This window comes from Pezoporus wallicus, unplaced genomic scaffold, assembly GCF_028554395.1.
Source record: "Pezoporus wallicus isolate ANWC-B61680 ecotype Strahan unplaced genomic scaffold, APGP_CSIRO_Pwel_v1 contig_4191, whole genome shotgun sequence".
Taxonomy (NCBI): Eukaryota; Metazoa; Chordata; class Aves; order Psittaciformes; family Psittacidae; genus Pezoporus; species Pezoporus wallicus.
Window position 1 is genome coordinate 5,750,087 of NW_026641383.1, and position 22,063 is coordinate 5,772,149.

The following is a 22,063-nucleotide window of genomic DNA, read 5'->3' on the forward strand; positions in this document are numbered from 1 at the left end:
GTGGATCTCGCCGGTGGCATGTGTCACTGCCTGCAGCAGGACACGCTGCTCCGGTGTCACAGGGGTGAGGGGTTTGATTTTGCTGAACAAAGATGCTTGTCCAGAAATAGGTTAAGCCAAGGAACGTGGGTGCCAAAAATAGCGATAGAGATTTTCCTTTCTCCAAGTGTGTGTTAGATTTATTGTTCCCTGCTGGAGGCAGCTGGAAGAGTAGGAGAGGTACTGCAGCTATAGGGAATAGCGGAAGGAGGCTTGCATGGTCACCTCTTATGGAGGAAAACCCTGTGTTAGATATCACTGTTACTTTGCATTACTGTGTGTTTCTACAATGTTAATAAATACGCAGTGTCACTAAACCGCTCCGTTAGCAAAAGTTCTGCTGTTTGCCTAGCAGTGAAGGTACCCCAGAAAGGGAATGATGGAGAGATCCCTGGTGACAAAGGAGAGGACAAAAGAAATGCCAACACACCGAAACTGGAACAAATAAATGGTACAGGAATGATCCTGGTGATAGCCCCTATAAACCTTTTATTGTGACATGCTCTGCTGCCTCTGAATGACTGACTCTTCCCAAACTGGAGGCAGTAAAAACTGCACAGTGGCTTTCCCCTCTGCCTTCAGACAGGTCAGTTGGGCAGTAGTTATTAAGATTTATTTCCTGGCATTCTCCACAGGCATTTTCGTACCATTAAGTTGAACTCCAGCTTCCCCATTCCCTGAGTTGGATGCATGCAGAGAGGACAGAGCTAATTCCTTGCACTGCAGCTATTTAAGGCGCTGGGCTGAGCATGGAGTCAGGAGGCACCGTGGCTCTAATCTGGGCTGAGCTGCTGGCTGAGCACCTCAAGAGGTTATTTAACCTCTGTGTGCCACTGCTTCCCGCTGGGGAACAGGAGGGATTGTGGCAATTGCCTTTGGAAAGCACTTTCAGGTGTTTCGCTTTAGTCCTTTTTCCATAGATGCAGAACTATCCGGTCCAGGCTGTCCATCCCAGGAGGTTTTTAGTACTTTACAGGATTATAACAACAATGGTTAATGCCTTGTTGGGTTATTTGGCCCACATAAATACATTTAAAAGATTTATCATGACTCTCCCAGCCACAACTCACAGAAGGGCTCTTAAGGTACACCTGAAGGACATAGAAATGACACATGGTTCTGACCAGTTACTGACCTCTTCATAACATGCAAGTAAAACGTAACAATGCTTAAATGGTTGCATTCTTAACCAAATCATACCTTTGCCACAGAAACCTGGGTTTGCATCTGTTGAGCTTGTCCCTTCCTTCAATGTAAAGACCCCAAAAGCAACAGATTTGCTGCTTTTCTCATAGGCTTTGGAGGGTATTTGGGTTTGTGCCTTGCAGAAGGGGGTGTGAGGTGTCCCTGCCTATGGCAGGGGGGTGGAACTGGGTGATCTCAAGGTCCTTTCCAGCCCAAACCATTCTATGATTGCCTAGACTGAAGAAGGAGGAGGGTTTTTCTGTGAGCAAGGTGAGCACAAAGTAAATGCTCCCCGAGCTGTGCCTCTGTCCCAGACTTTGAAGCATACAGGAAGGAATAATGGTCCATGACTTTATCTCTGTTGCACACACTCAACTCCTCTCTTCCAAATAGCAAAACTTCTTCCTATTTATGCTTTGTGTCACAGGGTAAAAATAATGAAAGGGCAGAAAACCCCTTTGCTGAACTGCAGCTGAAACCAGCGCATGGATGGAAAAGCTTGTTTGTGGAGCACAGTGCTGTTAGTGGGGAGGCACCATCCACACCATGGGATGTGCTGGCAGGGTATGGGGAAGCTGCATTATTACCAGGCATTTTTTGTTGGTAACATAAAGTTTAGTGTGCTACTGGGAAGTGCTCCAGTGCCAAGGCAGTGGCTGTAATCTAAGCCATTGCCTGCTGTAGGAAACCTCCGGGTGCTCCCATGTTTTATGCAGGAGCTCAAAATGATGCATCCTAAAGCCAGGGAGTCTATTGCATCTTCCCAGCACGAGGGATATGGGCTCTGTAAGCATGTGTTGAGAGGCCTGGCTGCCAAAATAGTTCAGTGTTGCTATGGTGGTTGCAGGTGGTGATTGCCTTTTAAGTTCTTGCTCTCTGTTCTGACGTTTTTAGGGCAGTCAATGAAGAATGGGAAGTAGAAAAGCAAACAAATGGGAAAAATCCCGTGTCTAGATGTCTGTAATTGCATCTGTGTGGCTCGATGGAGAGAGCCCCATCCTACTGGAAGTTAGGGAGGGATTGGCAGTGAATGAAAGTAGTTACTGGCAATAGCTCTTGTGCCAAGACTGAGTTCTGATGATAGGGCTCAGCTTAAAGCAGATGGTGTAATACATACCCTGAAAACTGTTTTGGGGAAACGTGCAAACCCACGTGCCTTGCATGCCATAGAGGGTTTACTCCTAGGGGTGAGACAGGAAGAACCCTCACTTGAATGGAGGTGAGAGTGGACACCTGGTACTGGCAAGCAAGAGAAATGCTCTTTTGAGGCAAGGCTCTTATTAGGGGCACAAGTGTGTCCTCAGTTTTCATTCTAATAGAGATAATGTACCAAAATTGCCAGAAATGGAGCATTCATCCCACATCTGTGCTTTCCCTACCCAGTCTCTTTGAGGACCAGCTCTTAGCACTGTCAGGATTCACAAGAAGAGTAAGTAGGACTTTCCAAGTACTTAAGAAGTACAAGGCCTGAGGTAAATAATTTAAACGCTGATGCAGAGCATTGCCAGCTGAAAAGTGACTTCTCATCTCTTAACAGGCTGACAATAAGGTTTTTTTTTCCTCTTTTTGGGAAAAGGAGCATGGAATGTGGCACCCATCAGCAGGGCTGCTTCCTTCCAAGAGAAAGGTTTGCTCTAACAAGCTTAAGTTAAAGCCTTTAAAGGGCTTCTTCTTGGGCAATCCAGTCTGAATTTGGGCATCACCAGTGCAACAGCCCCCTGGGATTGTTGTAAGGTGGGAAACCAATACCCCTGTGGCTCATGTTTCTTATAAACTCCTGTTTGAAGAAGCGTTTTGACTGTTTCCTCAGTATCTGGTAGGACTTGGTCCATAGCATTTTGTTGCTGCTTTTTTTTTGTGCAGCAACCTGATGCTGCTGTTTGTGAGGAACCTTTAACTGAGGGCTAAAGGGTTTTTGGGTGGTTTTGTTCTATTACTCTTGCCATTTTTATTCTAATACAGTTTATCTTCCTGTTTACTTTGCTCTTTGGTGTCTCTCTTGTACTGATGTAACAGCATCTTGCTATTGCTCCTCAGTTTCCAATTGTGTAAAAAATAGGAAAACAGTCAACTCTTCTGATTTAGCTAGAAATTAAACTGCAACTGTTGTTTTTTTTCCCATGGGCTTAATGGGAAAATTGGTGATAATTGCTAACCAGTGCTTTTAAAAGACTTTTTTTTTCCAAATGGGTGAAAGACTGTCAAGCTATCAATCAAGACAAAGATTGGATAACGCTCCATTCCCCTGACAAGTTTCCTTTATTATATTAAGCATCTGCTTTGCTCTGTAAATCTGAGCTGCTCAAAATTTGCCCTTTAATGTTTACTTTCCCCATCCTTTCTCAGTATTACTTAAGTAGTTTTGGTATAGCTGTACAGCGTAGTCAAATAGGTGTAATAATCTAAGAAGAAAATAACTTGAAGGTGTAACTTAATATCATGGTGGTCTTGAACATTTTTCCATTCCCTTTCCTTGTCACTCTGTGATGCTCCCACCAGCACTTGCTGAAGCCAGTGACCAGCCTTAGGTCAGGCTTTAAGATGGCAGAGTCTGGCTTTATGGTGTATTAAAGCCAGCGTGGTGCTTTGAGTTACACAAACATTTGTGGTCCTTATGGACTTTGCTTAGAACACAGGGCATTTAATTTTCTCTTTCTTTCCTTTTAAAGCAAATTTGGAGAGCAAATTGGAGATTTTCTTGCAATCCCCTGATTCCAGAGGCATGGGGTTTTCACAGAAACTGTTAAAAGAGGGAGATTTATAATAAAAGCAGATCCTGGGCCATGCTGAGTAGCGTTTCTCCACAGTACTGCCTGCTCTTTTCATGGGTCTGGGTATAAAGCAGCATGAAACAGAATTTATCTCCACTCCAGGCACTGCTGGCATTGCATAAAAAGCATCATGAATGTACAGAGCTGGTGCAAAGCAGAACAGTCTTCCTTCCCCAACCTTTCCTCCACCTCCAACAGGATTTGCATGTTGAAAACCATTGCTTCCCACCAAGAAGGTGTGGAGTTAGCATGTCTGTAACAGGATCCACTACTCAGGCTGGGCAGAGGATGGAAAACCACTCCAGCAATGTTCCCATCCTGCTGGGAGAGGAAATACCAGTGCCAGTGCTGTGCAAGGACCAAGTGTGGTATTGGTTTTGTCATCGGTAACACTAAGAATTGCCATGATGTCACAGCAGAGCATTGCAATCGTCATGGCAAATGATGAGGAAAAATAAGAATGTAGAAATAACATCTCCCTTGCCTGCAGATAAATCAAAGCTTTAGCCCTTGATCTCCCATTGCTCACTAGCCTGGAACATAAATCCAAGGGTTTATCATTAAGCTTAACGGGTCATAAAATCTGGGCTATTTTGGTGGTAGTTGCAGAGATTTGCAGTCCAGGCAGAAAGCGGGCTCTAAGCCGCTGGCTCTTGTGTAACTGGGTAAATAGCAAGCTTCAAATAATACTATAAAGCTATCAAATGTAATAACTAATGCAGTCAGGCAGGAGTTCAGGGAGGGAGCCTCCCTCATGACAAGCTTGCCCCAATGACCATAAGAGGCCCCGCTTCAGAAAGACCTTTTAATACCAACATTAAGCCCATTTGCTTTACTGTAAGTCAGGTATGTGCTTCCAGTTTGGTTCGCGTGTAGCACTTTGTCTTCTGCCCAGCAAGACTTTCTTTACTGTGGGCCCAAGGGAGCAAGGAGCAAAAAACCAGGAACAGGGAAACAAAAATGACTCCCTTACTTTGTCATCACAGTTTAAATATTTATTACAGCACTTCACGGTGAGCTGGTAAACACATGATAGTATATTATGTAATAGTAATAGAGTTCTACACGTAGGAGCCTTCACTGCTGCCCATTTGTAGTAAATCTTCAGTGCCATCCAGAGCAAGGCCATGTAAAGGCCATGCCTCTTCTTTCCCCTTCCGTTATTCTGTGTAAAGTGGGAATTAGCTGTTTATTGGTGGTTGTAATCACGTGGGGTTTAGAATTGCTCTTCATCTCTTAAGCAAGATTTTGGCTAAGAGTCCTGTAAAAGTTGATGGCTCTGAACTTGTGAGTGAGCAGCAGATCTGGTGTGTGCAGGGGAAGGGATTTGGACCATCTGTTGGGTTACTTAACAGTTCAAAGTAGCTTTTGTAAGAGTTGTAGAGTATTAGAGTATGTAGAGTATCCCATTTGTACTGTGCTGCTTCAAAGGAGGGGAGTCAGTTGTGCCTAGACTGAGGATATCCGAGTTGGACTGAAGTTTGGGATGGGGGCATAGCTTCCTTGAGACTTTACTGCTAAATGCTGACAATAAAGATAGAAATCTGTAGAGTTGACTTTGGGACAAATAAGAGGGTAGCCCTGTGTAGGAAACCTTATGTGTTTGGCTGTTGCCATAATTTGGGTGACATGCTGTGGCAGGACAAGGCAAATCCCTCCCCTGACCATGACAGCCTGTGGTGATCCATGCTGCCCACAGCTAATGCTGTCCAAGAGAGGTCTGTGGCTTGAGCAGCAGGGGAATATGGAGGTTTCCAATTGTATGGTCCCAGATTTCAGTCCAAGGATCAGTTCCTTGAGTTATTTTAGCATAAATACTCAAATTAAACTGGAGTTATGCTCTTAAACAGAGGTGTGTGCATTGGTGCCTTAATGAATCAAGGAGAGATTCCCTTCACTCCCCTAACTCTTAAAGACAGACACTGGGGACCTGTGGTTAGTTATAGTTCAAAATTGCAGAAAAAACCCTTAGAGTTAAGGGACAAGTAAGTTAGAGATGATTTGTGCTTGGCATGTGAGTGCTACATTATGCCGTGGTGCCTTTCCTAGTAGCACTGTATGTGCTCGGGAAGACACTTTGGGGGTCTGTGCCAATAAAACCCAGCCTTGGAAGAACATTGTGTGAGTGGATGAGAAAACAAGCCGCCAGCACGAGCACTGAACCAACAGGTATCAGGATCACAGGTGGGTGGGATGCAGGTCCACGTGCAGGGGTTGAGCGTGTGCAGGACTTGGGTAAGTTCTTTGCATGGTCACAGGGAGATGAAGTGTACGGCAGGTACTGGATTATGTGAAGTACACCCATGTGTGTTTACAAGAAACAGTTGTTGGATGATCACAACTATTATCTTAGTCTTTACCAAAGACATCATAAGGATGCCAGGTGGGGAAGCAAGACCTGCCAAAATCAAGCAGCAGTAGTAGAAGTTGCTGACTTTATTTTGAGCCTTTGCATATGCAGGCAGCTCTAATTATGTGTGCTGTTTCATACACAACATTTAGCATGGTGCAGCAGTTGTTTCTTCATTTATTGTCTCTCAGTACCCACTGGTGGAAACTTCCAGTGCTTTGGCTGAGCAAGGCACAAGTGTCCCGACCCACAGAGCAGCATGGGTTCTTAAAGGATGAGACACAGACAGGGTCCATCAGCTCCCACAGTTCAGTCTTTCCCTAATGCCACATTGCTGGAGGCTGGAAAGTCTGTGCTGCAGATCTGGTGATGTTTTAGTTCATTTGGTGCAGTTTGGAAAGCAGAAGCCATAGTGGGGCATGTGGCTTTGCTTGGGGATGTTACCTTGCTTTGACCATGGTGCCTCTGCCCAGTAAAGCTTTGATCTTGCTGCAGTGATTCTGCAAACACTCTACTTGGATTCCAGACCTCAGGAGGCCGTAAGAGTCCTGCCCTTTATGGGATCTGGACCTGAAAATTTCCTTGTACATATGGAAAGGTGGTGGGATGGGTGTACCTTGGGTTTGAGTTTGGTCCGTGGGACGAGCTGGGTCTCACCTCCCTTTTATATTGTATCTGTCAGCTTCAAAATCCCCCCAGCTTTGCTCTCTCTCCTTTCCTAAGAAAACACTGACTGCTTCTGAATCCTGCTGCTTTATATAGGCTCCTTTTCCTCCCCCTCTCACCACACGCTGCCTCTTCTCCCCCGCCCCAGTTACTAAAATCTCCTCTCCCCGATGCATCATCTTCGTCGCAGCTCTCTCATCATCTGCAGGCTGAAAGCAGAGCACGGTTGAGGGAGAAGGAATGACCCTGAACCCCCCCTTAAGTTTTCAAGTGGTTGAAAGTTGTCTGATCAAAGGCTGTGTGCGGGAGCCTCTCCTGCTCTTTGCTTCCTCCATCCTTTATCTGGTTGTGCTTTCTCCTCACTCCCAGCTTTGCCTTTCCAGATAAGAGGCACTGCCAAGTACACCGGTGTATAAATACAGATTGCAGAATTCCTGCAGTCAGGGTGGTTGGTGCCTTCAGGAATGTGGGAAGCGCTTTGGCAGGGAGAAAAGAAACAGGAGAGTGAGGAATTTTGGAAAGATGGGTAAAACAGAGAGGGAAAATGCAAAATGACAAAGCTCAGCCGAGTCGGCTGGTGAGAAATAGTTATCTTGATTGCTGCAGTAATCGAGTCGTGATTGAGGAATTCCAGAGGAGGCCATGAAGATGCTCTGAGTGCTGGAACAGCTCTGCTCTGGAGCCAGGTTGAGAGAGCTGGGCTGGTTCAGCCTGGAGAAGAGAAGGTGCCAGGGAGACCTTATAATGGACTTCCAGTACCTAAAGGGAGCCCACAAGAAATCTGAAGAGGGGCTTTAGACAAGGGCCTGTAGGGACAGGACAAGGGGGAATGGTTTTAACCTGCCAGAAGGGAAATTGAGATGAGACATTAGGAATAAGTTCTCCCCTGTGAGAGTGCTGAGGCGCTGGCACAGGGTGCCCAGAGAAGCTGTGGCTGCCCCATCCCTGGCAGTGTTCAAGGCCAGGCTGGAAGGGGCTTGGAGCACCCTGCTCTAGTGGAAGGTGTCCCTGCCCTTGGCAGGGGCTGGAACTGGATGAGCTTTAAGGTCCCTTCCCTTAAGGGGCACGGGTCTCCTCCAGCCAGGGTAAGTCTGACACATTGGTCAATGTTTGGAGAGAGGATAAAACCAGGCAAAGTATTTGGGTCAGTGCCCAATAGAGGTATTAGGAGTGACATGGCAAGTTTGTTTTGATGTAATCTGGGCTTAATCACTGGTGTTGACTGTATTGAAGGCTTCCAGGTCCAACAAGGGGGTTGATCTAGATAAATGTATTATTTTCCTGTTTTTCATTTCCTGTGGATGTACATACTGGTGTAGCTTAAAAGCACATAAGAAGGAAGAAACAAAAGGAAGAGGACAAATTAAGTGACTGCTGCCAAATTAATTATTCCATCATGTTTCAACTCGTATTTTTAAACCTACAACTTTGAATGGGGACATTCAAATTTATCGTTGCAACGACCATCTTCCCATCTAATTTAAAGTCATTCAGCTTTACAAGCAGCAATTATACTCCATGCTAACAAATGAAAAGACATGGCAACATCAGAAAAACTGATTATTCAAGCAGTCTTTCTTACATAAAATAGCTAACTAATCTCCCAGCGTCAGTCCTTGAGTGCTAGTGCAAATATCCTCCTGTGAGATAACTTCATTCTCTGTATGTTGGCAGCCTGCTTCTCATCCCTGATTGCTCTCTCTGTTGTCACAGTGATAGTTTGGGGGTTAAGAAATGATTTTCTCTTTTGTCTCTGTAGCTCTTCTTGCAGTCAGTGCTGGTTTTATCCCCTTCTTCTGTGACCGGCAAAAGTAATGGGGTGTGTGTCCTGGTCAGGAGAATAAGGGCATCTTCAGACTTACTGCTGTTCTGCTACTCTGACCATCATCTTTGAGACCATCAAGTCTGAGGTTCTGGGGGAACCTAAATGTCAGTGGACTTTGCTGCCAGAGAGGGGTGTCCATTTGAAGGTGTCCTGGTTTATTGGCATGGAGGTGTTTGATGTGTCCTGGTCCAAAAGGAGGGGATCTGCCAAAATATAGGAACTTTAAAGACATATGATCAAAACCCCAAACTCTAACACCAAACCTGATTCTCAGAGTTTAAATGTTCATTTTAAGCATGCCAGTTGCTGTAATCAGTGCAGCGTTGCACTTGAAATCTTGTTATGAGCAATAGGAAGTGCATCTTATTTGCAAAGCCAAGAATGTATTGTTAGTGTAATTGAAATCTTGACCCCGTAAAGAAACAGTTATTGTTAGTCCAACCCTACTTATTACAGGAAAAGAAAAGGAAAATAAGAAATCCAACTGCAGAAGTAGTCCCAATAATAAGTTAAATGTTACTAAACACCATCTGTGCCTTTCTCTGCTCACCCTTCTACTGCCCCTGGGAAAAAGTAAGGTGCCACAGGGGTAAGTTTTTGGTTCTCCTCTTCCTGGCTCCCCTGCAGGCATGTCTGGCTTCTTGTATGGTGCCTGCCCAGAAACTGAGATGGAACCAGCAGAAGTTCAATTCTAATTCGACCAAACAGACCAATTTTGCAGGTGGAAATTGCTGTCTTGTAGAGGTTTTTTATCCCCCTTTAGCCTTACCAACCCTTGTGTGCATTCAGAATGCCTCTTCTCCAGTAGAGCATTTCTGCTTCTAGCCCCGACTGCTCTTCATTTCAAAGGCAACAACGACAAAAAGGCAGCAAGTACTCAGTGTCCCGCGCTGCTTCCAGGAGGAGCATGAGGCTGATGGTGGCATTCATTCTTCCTTGCTGGGAGAAGCAGGAGGTAGAGGTTGGTGGTTTCTTCCTCTGGTCTCTAGGATCCACTTGGGGTAATAAATGTATTTATGTTTTCCTGCATGCTTTTGCATGCTCTTTCTTAGTCTGCATCCTCATGTTTTATCCATATTTACTGCATGAAGAGTGTCTCAAACCCATCAAATCCTTGTTCCTTATTCTCTCTGCTACCCGTAAAACTGATTTCGTTGAGATCTGCATTTTTTGGCTGTTGGTGAAATATTTATGGGGTTCATGCAACATTGCCCGTGGTGAGTCCAGTAGCATCCTGTGCGCCCTCTCCAATCTTCCCATGCCTGCCCCCTTCTGCATGGCATCCTGTGCCACTGCTTGGCAGTCCATAGCTATTTCATACTGTGCTGCTATTCCACTACACCACCTGATGGTGCTGGGATCATCAATGTTTCATGCTCCACAGAATACCTGCCTGTTACAGCTCTGTACAAGCATTATGGCTATGTACAAGGGTAAGCCCCTGGTCAATAGAAGAATTGCTGGTACAGCTGAACAAGCTGCAGCAAAACCCCAGGCAGACGCAGCCAGAACCTGACCCTCAGCAGAGTCAGTGCCTCAACACACACTGATCCATCAGGTTATTTGCCGGTTTTATTCCCTCCCTCTGCCACATAACAGCTCTTGACTTGATATTTTCATTTTAATTATTGCAGAACATTAGGTTGATGTCTATAGGGGATTATTTGTAAGGCTTTCAAGGTTTCTTTCCTGATCTTAAAGTGGAGAGGCTGTTGCTGTGCCTGCAAAGTGAAGGTCGCTGCCCCTGCCCTGTGACTTGCTTTGTGTTTCCCAGCGTTGAATTGAACTTGACATATTAGAAGTATTTTTGGCTGAGAAGCTGTCGCTTCTGATATCAGGAGGTTCAGTCTGTACAGCCACCGGCCATCACCGTGAGTGCCCAGTCAACACTGAAGTCACTGGGATTTTCCACTTCCCTGTGAGGGTGCTGAGGCACTGGCACAGGGTGCCCAGAGAAGCTGTGGCTGCCCCATCCCTGGCAGTGTTCAAGGCCAGGTTGGACGGGGCTTGGAGAAACCTGCTCTAGTGGAAGGTGTCCCTGCCCATGGCAGAGGGTTGGAACTGGATGAGCTTTAAGGTCCCTTCCAACACAACCCATTCTATGGTTCTATTCTTGTTGCCTGTGAAGGAAGAGCAGAAGAGCCAGAGGTTCAGATCACAGCCGCACTGACACATCTCTGCCATGCTGCTGGGAACTGGGCATGGCATTGCAACTGACTGGGGATGTGTTCATACCATTAGCTCACTTTCTCCTGGACCTTTGAGCTTTCTTGGACATTCAGCACTGTCCCTGCTCTGTCATTCCTGTGTAATCTGCACTGTATTGTTAACCTTTTCCCTAAATTGTTGTGCAGTACCTATCTATCCATAGCTTGTTGTAGCAGTAAGCTGCTTTGAAACGTTCCTGATCATCACTTGGGTTTTGGGTGGTCTACCATCTGTCTAAAAATAAGCATCTCTTCAACCCTTGGCTGCTTTACTGTTTTTATGTACATACCCCTCTTCAGTGGGATTTGCTAAGCACTGTTTGTCTCTTCCTTTGCAGGCGTTACCAAGTTCTGACCTTCTTTGATTTCTAGGGAATTTTGTGATCTTAAAGTCTTTTCCAGCCCTAACCGTTCTATGATTCTATGGCATCCACTCCTGGAGGAGGTGTTACCCTGAGATGTGCTTTTCATTCCTGCTCTTAACAATTCCCTGTAATTGTTTCAGTTTTCCAAGCCAGAAGCTTGACACCAGTTTGCTTAGGGGATGCTGCCCTTCCTCAGCAAGGCTTGACCTGCTCCAAGAGTCTGCTCGAGTCCCCATGGCTTCTAGAGCTGTTTGTTCATCCATGCTTTGAGCGCTTCAGAGGATTTTACTGGGGTGCTTCAGCCAGCAACACGGAAAACATCCCAAATTGCACAGCAGCCCTAAATTCTGCCTGCAGAGTCCTCTCCCCCTTTATACTGCTGATACCAGCGTGGACCGCAGCTACCAAGTCCCTCCATGGCATTGCCCAAATGCGATGTATCCCAAAGGGTGCAGAAGATTGTCCAAGATTAAGGTTGTGGTATTCAGAGGCTCATCTGCTCAGGATATGTTGAGGGAAATGGAGTGTTCATAATTCCAGCTAAAATCAAGGGGGGAGGAGGGAGTGGTTCCACATTTTGAATGCAAACATTTAAAACAGATGCAGCCTGCTGGGAAGCATCCCATTAAATTGCATGACTTTTAAAAGGGAAAGAACATCCATTTCACTGAAGTCCACAATATGAACGATGAGGAGTCAAGAGACATTTTTTTGCCCACTTTGAAAGTAAATGTACTTTAAATCTAATTCTTCTGTGCAGCTGCTGCTTTCTCTCTGGAAAGCCTTTTTCATGCTTTGAGCGATGCAGAGATGTGGGCTGGGTGCTAATCCAGTTTAAGGTGCCAAACTTCCTTGCCACTCATGGAAGGTTTCACCACCACCACCACCTTTGAGATAAATGTAGGACTGTCTTTTACTGTGACCCACCACTGGTTTGGGGAGATCTGTTGAAGATTCATTACTTGTGGAGGAAAAAGTGAAGGTTTCATGTTATTTTGGTGTCGATACACCAATGTAAGATGGTGTGGAATCAGCTGGTTTGGGGTTTTCTCCTATATAAGTATTTAGTAGTGTCTGCATTTAAAAGAATAACAAACCAGGACCTGTGAAAGAGCTGAAGGTGCTGCTGGAGCACCCTGGGTGGCAAACCAGGAGCTGTGGCGGGATGTCCTGTTAGCTGCTCTTCATGGGTAGGTATTTGTTGGAGTTACTGCTGCACCTACCACTTATTTGGGGCTGGAAAATCATCCTGCAGTAGGGTTAATTTGAAGATGCTGGTAAATCAGGTATGCCAAAATGCTGTGGAGGCTGGAGTTTCCTGAGCTTTGTTACCACCCATTTGACTGATTTGTGATAGCATGCAACACCAAATATCAGTACTGAGGGAGTTTGGCTGGAATAGCAGCAGGATTTTGCTGTCTCCTTGCTTTCCTTATCCAATCTGCCCCAGAGACTTCCTTCTCCCAATTCTTGCTCCTTTCCTTTGGGAAAGATACCTATTTGAGGAAAGCCCCGGGCAGAGCTTCCTCCTTTCCTATTCCTCTGCTCTCTCTTCCTGAGAGTGTATTTTGGAGATGGAGCTTGCTGATCTTGAGCTCATTAATGCTGTCATACCATTCTGAATACATCAGCTGTGCCCATAATATGCAGTCTGAAGCCATTATTCTCTATTCTCTAGAAGTGATCTTCCTTTTTTAATTACTATTATTTTTATACATGCGCTGCAGTCTGAGTGCTTTTCCAATAGTAACTCATATTCAGGGACTTATTAAGGTTTATCCAAGTCACAGATTCCCAGTGGATGTTCTGAGCTTGCTTCTTAGTTAAAAACATCATCTAAATTCAAATCAGGAATTAGCACAGTTCTGCAAATGACATTCACCCCTCTGCAGAAGGACCAGTGTTAATCCTATGCATTGCAGCAACAGTATTTCAGGCCTTGTTTGAGGGCTTTAGTGGGGCTTAAACGAGCCTTAGGCAAAGCACAGAGCACTGCAGTAGTGTGGGACTAGCTGCTTACTTTGGGCACTGAGCTAAAGCATGTGTCAGAGGGGCTGTATTAGGATGTGGGTTCCCTTTATAGCCAGGGCAGAAGACCAGGTGCTCCACAAAGACTTCTTGTGTCACCTGATACTGAAGTTAGTAGCTGTGGACAACATTTTCCTGTGATCCTGTTCCTAAACCATTGCCTCACTGCTGGAATCCCTGCCTTTGCTGGGAGAGGGATCAGGCCCCTGCTTCACAGAACTAAGGGAACTGATGTGGTGCTGGCAGAAACAGCAGGATCTTCAGGCTGGGACTTTGAGCTCCTAATGGAATTCAGGTCAGGTTGATCTGATTCCTGTAGGGCTTTCTGGAAATGCCCACCTTAATATATTACTTTTGTGCCTCCTTACTGGTTGTCACCAGCAGTCTGTGGTGTTTGCATTGCTGGAGTTCCACTAAACTCATTGTGCTGAGTGTATTGAGTGGGTTAAAGAGCATCATCCATCCATCCATCCATCCATCCATCCATCCATCCATCCATCCATCCATCCATCCATCCATCCCTGTCTCTCCAGGGTAGAGCATGTCCTTGGCATAGAAATGGTGAAGTGATGCTCACAGTAGAAGAGGAAGCTGATATACTCCCTTCTCCAACACCCTGCTGCTTGGAAAAAGACAAACCCAAAACAGATGTGTCATTAAATCATCTTGAATCATTGCAAACATTGCAGGGGCTCAGCGCAAACATCCATAGCTTTAAACCACCTCCACAAAGTGCTCTGTGTCTCTGTCATGAAATTTGGATGAGCTACACTGGATAAACTGTTTTTACTGTTACCTGATAGCCACCTACCTTTTAAAGTGGAGATTTACAGGGGAAGGATAACAATGCATTTCAGTGCACTGTGAGAGCTTACCAGAAGGGTGATGGGATTTCTTGGTCCTCATAAAGCTGCTGCCCAGCATGGGGAAATCTCTCCCTATAGTTTGGCGAGCAGGCAGAGGAAGCTGTCTAGTGTCTGAGATTAAAGTATATGATAATTTAATCACCAGTTAGTTAGTGATAATGAGCAAGTATTTTGCCAAATGAGCTCTTAAAGTGAATCTCTAAACACGGATCCTGGTGCTGCCCTGCTTAAATTGAGTGCAAGGTGCAGCCCTATGAAAGGCTCACGCATTGGTGTTCAGCTTCAGCCTGTGTTGGTGGCAAACCTGCTGGCCAAATGACCGAGCAACACGTGTACCCATGTCAGGGATAGGATGTAGCTCCAAGGGCTTCTTAACTCATAACTGATGAGCTCAGCTTCACTGAGCTTTTCCAGCATGGATATGTTCCTACTTAATTGTTGGACTTCTGAGAAGCGTGACAGCAGAGCAGCCAAACAGTCTTGTTTTCTTTTTTTAGCTATCTTTATTTTACCTGGATCATTACCCAGCATCAAAGAGTGCTGCTATTGCTTGAAATAAACATGTTTAAACATTAATAAGTAGCATAAGAGATGCTCTTTTTGATGCCGTGTGGGAAAACATCGGCTGGTACATAGAGGAGAGGAAAGGCAGCATGGATGGGTTTTACCTGGTGTGTTTTAATGTCTCTCAGTAATTACTTTGCAAGTAGTAACGCAAACAAGGGAAATTGCTGCAATCAGCTGCCCATAACACTGCCTTGAGACAAGCCCAACTGAGCCAACAACGCGCAAGCTGGTTCCCAGCAGCAGCAAAGAGGTTGGTGAGGGTGAACTTGGGTCTGTCTTGTGTCTGCCCAGAGGTACATGGAAGGTTGCTGGGAGTCTGGTGACACTGAAAGCAGTGTCCTGGACCTCTCCAGCGGTGGTTAGCCCTGTGTTAGGGCAATTTAAGAGGATACAGAATCACAGAATGGTTTTGGTCGGAAAAGACCTTAAGGTCATCCAGTTCCAACCCCTGCCATGGGCAGGGACACCTTCCACTAGACCAGGTTGCTTCAAGCCCTGTCCGGCCTGGCCTTGAGCACTGTCAGGGATGGGGCAGCCACAGCTTCTCTGTGTGGCACCCTATGCCAGTGCCTCAGCACCCTCACAGTAGAGAACCTTTTACTTATATCTGACCTGAACTTCCCCTGTTTCAGTTTGAACCCATCACCCCTTGTCCTGTCACTACAGTCCCTAATGAAGAGTCCCTCTCCAGCATCCCTATAGGCCCCCTTCAGATACTGGAAGGCTGCTATGAGGTCTCCATGCAGCCTTCTCTTCTCCAGGCTGAACAGCCCCAACTTCCTCAGCCTGTCTTCATACGGGAGGTGCTCCAGTCCCCTGATCATCCTCGTGGCCTCCTCTGGACTTGTTCCAACAGTTCCATGTCCTTTTTATGTTGAGGACACCAGAACTGCACACAATACTCCAGGTGAGGTCTCAGGAGAGCAGAGTAGAGGGGCAGGATCACCTCCTTCAACCTGCTGGTCACGCTTCTCTTGATGCAGCCCAGGATACTTATTACAATTCCTTATTACATACCTATTACAATTTCAACTATGTTGAAAGCCTCAAAATTAGAACACAGTGATGCTGCCCATATTGCCAGATTTCTTAGAAACTGACTTTTAAAAGGAAGATTTATTCCATTTTCATATGGCTGAGCATGCTGGGGAGGGACTCTTCATTAGGGACTGTAGTGATAGGACAAGGTGTAACGGGTTAAAACTTAAACAGGGGAAGTTTAGATTGGATATAAGGTGGAAATTCTTTCCTGTTAGGGTGGTGAGGCACTGGAATGGGTTGCCCAGGGAGGTTGTGAATGCTCCATCCCTGGTGGTGTTCAAGACTAGGTTGGATGAGGCCTTGGGTTGATATGGTTTAGTGTGAGGTGTCCCTGCCCATGGCAGGGGGGTTGGAACTTGATGATCTTAAGGTCCTTTCCAACCCTAACTATTCTGTGATTCTATGTTACAGTGCGTACCATGCTGCTCCCTGTCAGCGTGAGATGCTGAGCTGGCTTTGTCACGAAGACTCAGAAGGTCAATCCAGAAGGGACTGTTGAGTCATCTTTGTCCTTGCTCCAGCATTTCAGGAGCTGCTGTGTTTCCACCTGCTCATCTCAGCACAGAGCACGCTGTGTCTGACCACTCTTTTCCTGTGCAGGAACATGTCCAAGCTTCACGTGGCATCTTCAAGAAATTAACATGTTTACTGCTCTGTTTGATAGCCTGTTGGAGAGATTAATGATTCATAGGATAAAAATACTTTCCTTCTTGGCTCTTTCTTGCCTTCAGCTTCCAGCCAGTGATTCCTTTTATTCCCTATTTCAGAGATACAAAGCCCTTCTTTTGCACTGTGTTTTCCTTTGTGAAGGAAGTTTTATGCGATAATCAAGTTGCCTCTCGGTCTGCTTTAGACAACCTGAACAGATCAAGCTCCCTGTTTCTCATTATAAGATGTTTTTCTCCCATCTAGTGATTTTTACGGCTGTCTCCTGTATCCTTTCCAGCGTTTCAACATCATCTTGCCAAGGTTAACCCCACAGCTGTTCCAGGATCCAGCTCATCAAGCTGCAGTGTATGAGGCAGGGGGTTACATTGCCTCCTGGTTTGCATGCATTGCATTTCCATTTGACATGGGCATGGCTTAAGTGGGATATCCCACATGGGGAGGTTGTGCTCAGGTCCCCTGAGTATTGTCACAGAGGTGTTTTGTTCCGTATTGTGGTCCCAGTAGTTTTCTCTTTTCATTGCTTTTTCAGTGGTTAAAAGAAGAAAACAGTGCAGAGCTGTTGCTGGGGAAAGATGAGTTACTCACTTCATAAAGCAGGTATTCCCAATGCTTCCTTGTTTTCTGGTTTGGCAGCTAAGCTAAAGATCAATTAAGTGTCTCCAGCCTTGCTGCAGGGAAGGCTGGGGAACCATTTGTTGTTTTAAATCTCTTTACTTTTCAATTGTCCAATTCAGTTATGGGTGAGCTTATACTTTCACTGGGAAAGGGCAGCAGCTATAGAAGACCCAAGGACCTGAGCTGTTCAGGATCTGATGAGGAATTGCATGTTTTCAGTGCACCTTCAGAGATTTTGGCAGTAAATGCAAATAGGTATTTGCTTTATCTTAACATATGGAGAGTTACATGTGTGTGTGTTTGTGCTTTGCAGCCCAAAGACAGAGCTCAGCAGCATCCACCCGAGCAGTGCTGGAAACCTGATTTTAGTCAGTTTGCACAGACTGTTCCTTGCCTCAAAGCCATTGAAAGCAAAAGGGAGGTTTCCAGGGAGCCCAAAAACATATGTGAGGTTTTGAGGTTGCTTTTGTTTGTTTTAATTTCACTACATCCCAGAAACAACACTTCTTCAAAATCTCATTTGTGGTTATTTTTCTGTCTGTTAGAGGGGGGAAAAGGGGCTTGTTGTGCATTCATACATCAAAGCACATCGTACATAAAGGTTATGGGGTGCTTTAGTTCCAGGGGTCCCATGAAAGTACAGTGTAGTCAGGGGCTTTGTCAGTCACTGATGTAAAACCAAGTAACAAATGTTGCTTGAATTCATCCAAAGCCACTTCCTAAGCAGAGACTTGAGCATTTGTGCCCTGTACCTGGCTTCACTGAAGGAGAACTCCTGCATAACACGCTGTTCTCAGGCTGTCAGGATTTTCTGCTGTATAACCTGCTTAGGTTTCTTTACAGCCCTTTGCAGTAAACTTTGCGCTCTTCACTAGTCTGAGAGCAGATGCTCTTTCTCACTTGCCATCTTCATCCTCTCTTCCCCTCCAGCTAATGGTGAGAAGTATTTTTAAGTACCATTGCACATAGATCTGGGAGGCTGAATGACTTAGGAGCCAGCTGGGAGGATGAATGTGTCATTCCTGGAGTAAAACATAGATCTGGGGAGTGTTCATGGTTGGGTTTTTTCCAGCGTTGCCATTTCAGGTGGCCCAGCAGATGGAACTGCCCACGAATCCATGTTTATCCCTGCAAAACCAGCTGCTGCAGAAGGCTGGGGCGAGGGTTCTGTGGACTCCTGTGCTTTGGAGAGCTTGTTACGATGATATTAATGCCCCTCTGTTTGGCTTAGCAGTGTTCTCCAAATTGGTGTTTGTTCTGGAAGTTGTGTGTAATTCCCAATTTGTTTGTTTAGGCCACGTTAATTGGGTAAGGTACTGGAAGATCGTATTTGTTCCTCTGAAGGAGACAAAAGGATCAGAGCAATTTGGGGGTGATGACATCTCGCCAGAGGGTATCTGGTGGCATCCACTGGCATTCCGGGGATTAAAGATGTTCCCTATTGGTGTGGATGTGGTGCCGTACCCTGGATTCCCCATAAAAGCATGAACGTAGTCATTGAAGTGAGTGGCAATAGTCCTTTAGGCATTAGTCCTTGGAGCACCTCTCCTGTGAAGACTGGCTGGGAGAGCTGGGCTGGTTCATCCTTGGAGAAGAGGGGGCTCCAGGAAGACCTTATAATAGACTCCCAGTACCTAAAGGGGCTGACAAGAAATCTGGAAGAGGGGTTTTGGACAAGGGCTGGTAGGGACAGGCCACAGGGAATGGCTTTAACCTGACAGAGAGGAGATTGAGTTGAGCTCTTAGGCAGAAGCTCTTCCCTGTGAGGGTGCTGAGGCGCTGGCACAGGGTGCCCAGAGAAGCTGTGGCTGCCCCATCCCTGGCAGTGTTCTAGGCCAGGTTGGACACAGGGGCTTGGAGCAACCTGCTCTAGTGGAAGGTGGCCCTACCAATTGCAGGGGTTGGAACTGGGTAAGCTTTAAGGTCAACCAACCCAAACCATTCTGTGATTATGTGATCTGTCACTGCTCCTGAGAGGTCATGGAAAGGCATCAGCAGCCATTGCAGCAAGCAGGAGCACCCAGGCCAGCAGCAAGCAGGCACTGGGCTGCACAGGGATTCTGTAAATCCTGTGCCTGCTGGGAAACCCTTTGGAAATGAATATTTAATAGAGAAATAAAATGATTATATGTACGTGTAAATGCTGTATTTATCTCCCTGCAGGCCTATAAACTGGTAGCTGTCAGCCCAGAAGGGCTATTATAATTACGGCTTCACTAAGTTGGCTAATAACATATCAATTCCATTGGGATGATCTTGTGCTTTCCTTAATGGGAGGTGTGGGAAGCATTAGTCCCATTTCCTACAAGCCACCTACAAGGAAGAGGGACTTGTCCTGTGTCCAGCTTTCCCCAAAACTGAAAACTTACGAAGATGCTGTTTTTACCGAAGCTCCAGCTCTCCATGTGGGAGCCGATACTTGGGGCTGAACCCCGTAACAACTGAAGTCTTCAGTAAATGCTCTTATATCAGCTTTCTCTATTACTCGGGGTTGTGTTGTCTTGTTTCCTAGTGGCAATATATAATTTGTTCACTAATAGACTGTTCCATTTAGACAAATTAGACCTTTTAACACCATTCTTATTAATTGGTTTTGACTGCACTGCAGTAATTACAGCAGGGATTGGGACATTGTAGTTGCAGAGGATTGTTGAGACAACGCTCGGCACGGTTTCCATGCGAGTTTGTTATCTCTCTATTTAAACATGGTACTTGAAGCACTAGCATGATCTTGGAGTGGCTGTAATTACATGGACAAACCGGTGGGAAGGAGTCATAATGTGGCATCGAAATAGCACCAGGGAGTGCAAACTTGGTTTCACAGATAACATAAAGAAAGTGATGGAGGTGGGATGCCAATGCTGCTGTATCCTGGGGCTGTCATGGAAGGTTATTGTGGCTTATATTGAGTAGAGGTGGGGAGTGGATATTGGCATTTCCAAGCATAGTCAAGCATTCCCCATCCTTCCAGGGGGAATTTGAGGTTTACTGCCTGTTTAAAGTGGCTGGGAATTCATTGAAGGCTTCGAGCAACACCCACCATTGCCTCTGGGATGCATCTCCCAGGTTGCAGCATTGGTTGCAATGGAGCAGCCTTCCTCCCCATCAAGATTCTCCATTTATCTTCATTTAATTCCATTGCTCCCATTTCTTTCCCACCGTGCTGATGGTAGAGAGTCTTCTCACAGCCCTCTGCTGAAGCTGAGAAGTCCCAGACCTGTTGGAGAGGGAGTGAGCCCTTGCAGTGCCCCTGATACTGAGCCCGATGGAAAGACTTTGCTGCCAATGTCCATGGACTGCAGTAAGCAGTGCACACCCAGACACTGGTTTCCCAGAGCTTGTCTGTAGTATTCTGTGTTCTGGTGCTAGTAAATCACTATCTGTACAATGCTGCAGGGGTGCAGCAGGCTGAGGGAGTTGGGCTTGTTCATCTTGGAGAAGGCTAAAGGGAGACCTTAGAGCAGCTTCCAGTGCCTAAAGGGTCCTACAGGAAATCTGCAGAGGGACATTTTACAAGGGCCTGCAGTGACGGGACAAGGGGGAATGGCTTTAACCTGACAGAAGGGAGATTTAAATTAGATATTAGGAAGGATTTCTTCACTATGGGGGTGGTGAGATACGTAGTACAAAGGGTTCGTTCGTTGCTGCCCAAACAGAGCCAGTGATCCCCTTACCACCCTGTGCCTGTGCTTGAAACCATCTTAATGCACTGTATCATGGCACGTTAGAAAGTCAAATCTCCTTTTAGCCCAGCTTCCTAAGGAGGATTATGTGCTCATGCTGTTTATATCTTCATCCCTCCATCAAGAACTTTTGACCCTGTGGGCCCAGATCAACCACATTTATCAGCTGAAGGTGTTGATGGTAGTAGGGCCACAGGAGGGGTTGGAGCCAGATAAAGTGGTGACACTGAAGGAAAGTGCTTCTGTGTCAGCTCACTGATCAGGCATGAGGTCCATGGGAGAGGCTCACAGGCACCCAGACATGGGAATTGCCTTTTTGCTGAGCCCCACTGTATGTCCTGAGGCAGAGGTGCCTCAGCAGCACTGGGGCTCACAGGGCTGCCCCATTGCTGCTCCCATGGGTCTTGGCCATGCAAGAGGCAGTTGGGCTGTAAATAGCAAGCTTCAGTAAACAGGTTTTCTGCAGTATTACCAAACATGGCAACATTAGGGACAAGCAGAGGAAAACCTGAGTTCAGATTTTGTATTGGAAGCATTGAGGCTTTCCAAAGCTTTGTGTCTTAAGACAAAGTGATGGGGATCTCAGGGTTTGGATTTTCACCTTGATTTTCCTGCACTTCTGATGCCTGGGAAGATGTTAAATGAAGCCAAGTCCACAGGTTCAGGCATAGGGAAACTGATGAGAGCTGCATCTGGTCATGCACGTGTGTGTATACATGCATGTGTGTGCATTTATATGAACATATGTGTGTGTATATATATCTGTGTGTATATATATGTGTGTATATATATCTGTGTCTATATATATCTGTGTTTATATATGTGTGTGTCTATATATATGTATATCTCTATACATAGGCACGTGTTACGCAGTGCTGTATATTTTCAGCCATTCTAATAGCAGACTGAGATTGAGTATTTTTAATCTCAACCTTGAAAATACAGTGCTAAGAGAAAAATCCAGTGGGGTCTCATGCTGGGGGGCAGTCCAGGTGAGTTCGGGCTACCCTGACAGCTGAACTAGACCTTACTGTGCCCCCAAACACATGAGCTCGCTCAGGTTTTGCACCTTTTTCCTGTGGACACAGGAATGATTCCCTGTGGTCTCACCTGACCTGAGTAAAATAAACCCCATTTGCAGCGCTGTGTGCAGTTCTGGTGTCGTCAAAGTAAGAAGGACATGGAG

The 22,063-nt window shown here is 45.9% G+C and overlaps 1 protein-coding gene across 5 annotated transcripts in view; it reads left to right on the top strand.

Annotated features, from left to right (window-relative positions):
- Window positions 1-22,063, top strand: part of PAK5 (p21 (RAC1) activated kinase 5) — a 172,404-nt gene that overhangs the window by 87,780 nt on the left and 62,561 nt on the right. Inside the window, exon 2 of one of the 5 annotated variants that reach the window (XM_057423330.1) lies at window positions 17,109-17,176. The exons of the other annotated variants lie outside the window; for them this stretch is intronic. The gene's annotated coding sequence lies outside the window, so the exon portion shown is untranslated. The remainder of the gene's footprint in view (window positions 1-17,108; window positions 17,177-22,063) is intronic. 5 annotated transcript variants of the gene reach the window in all.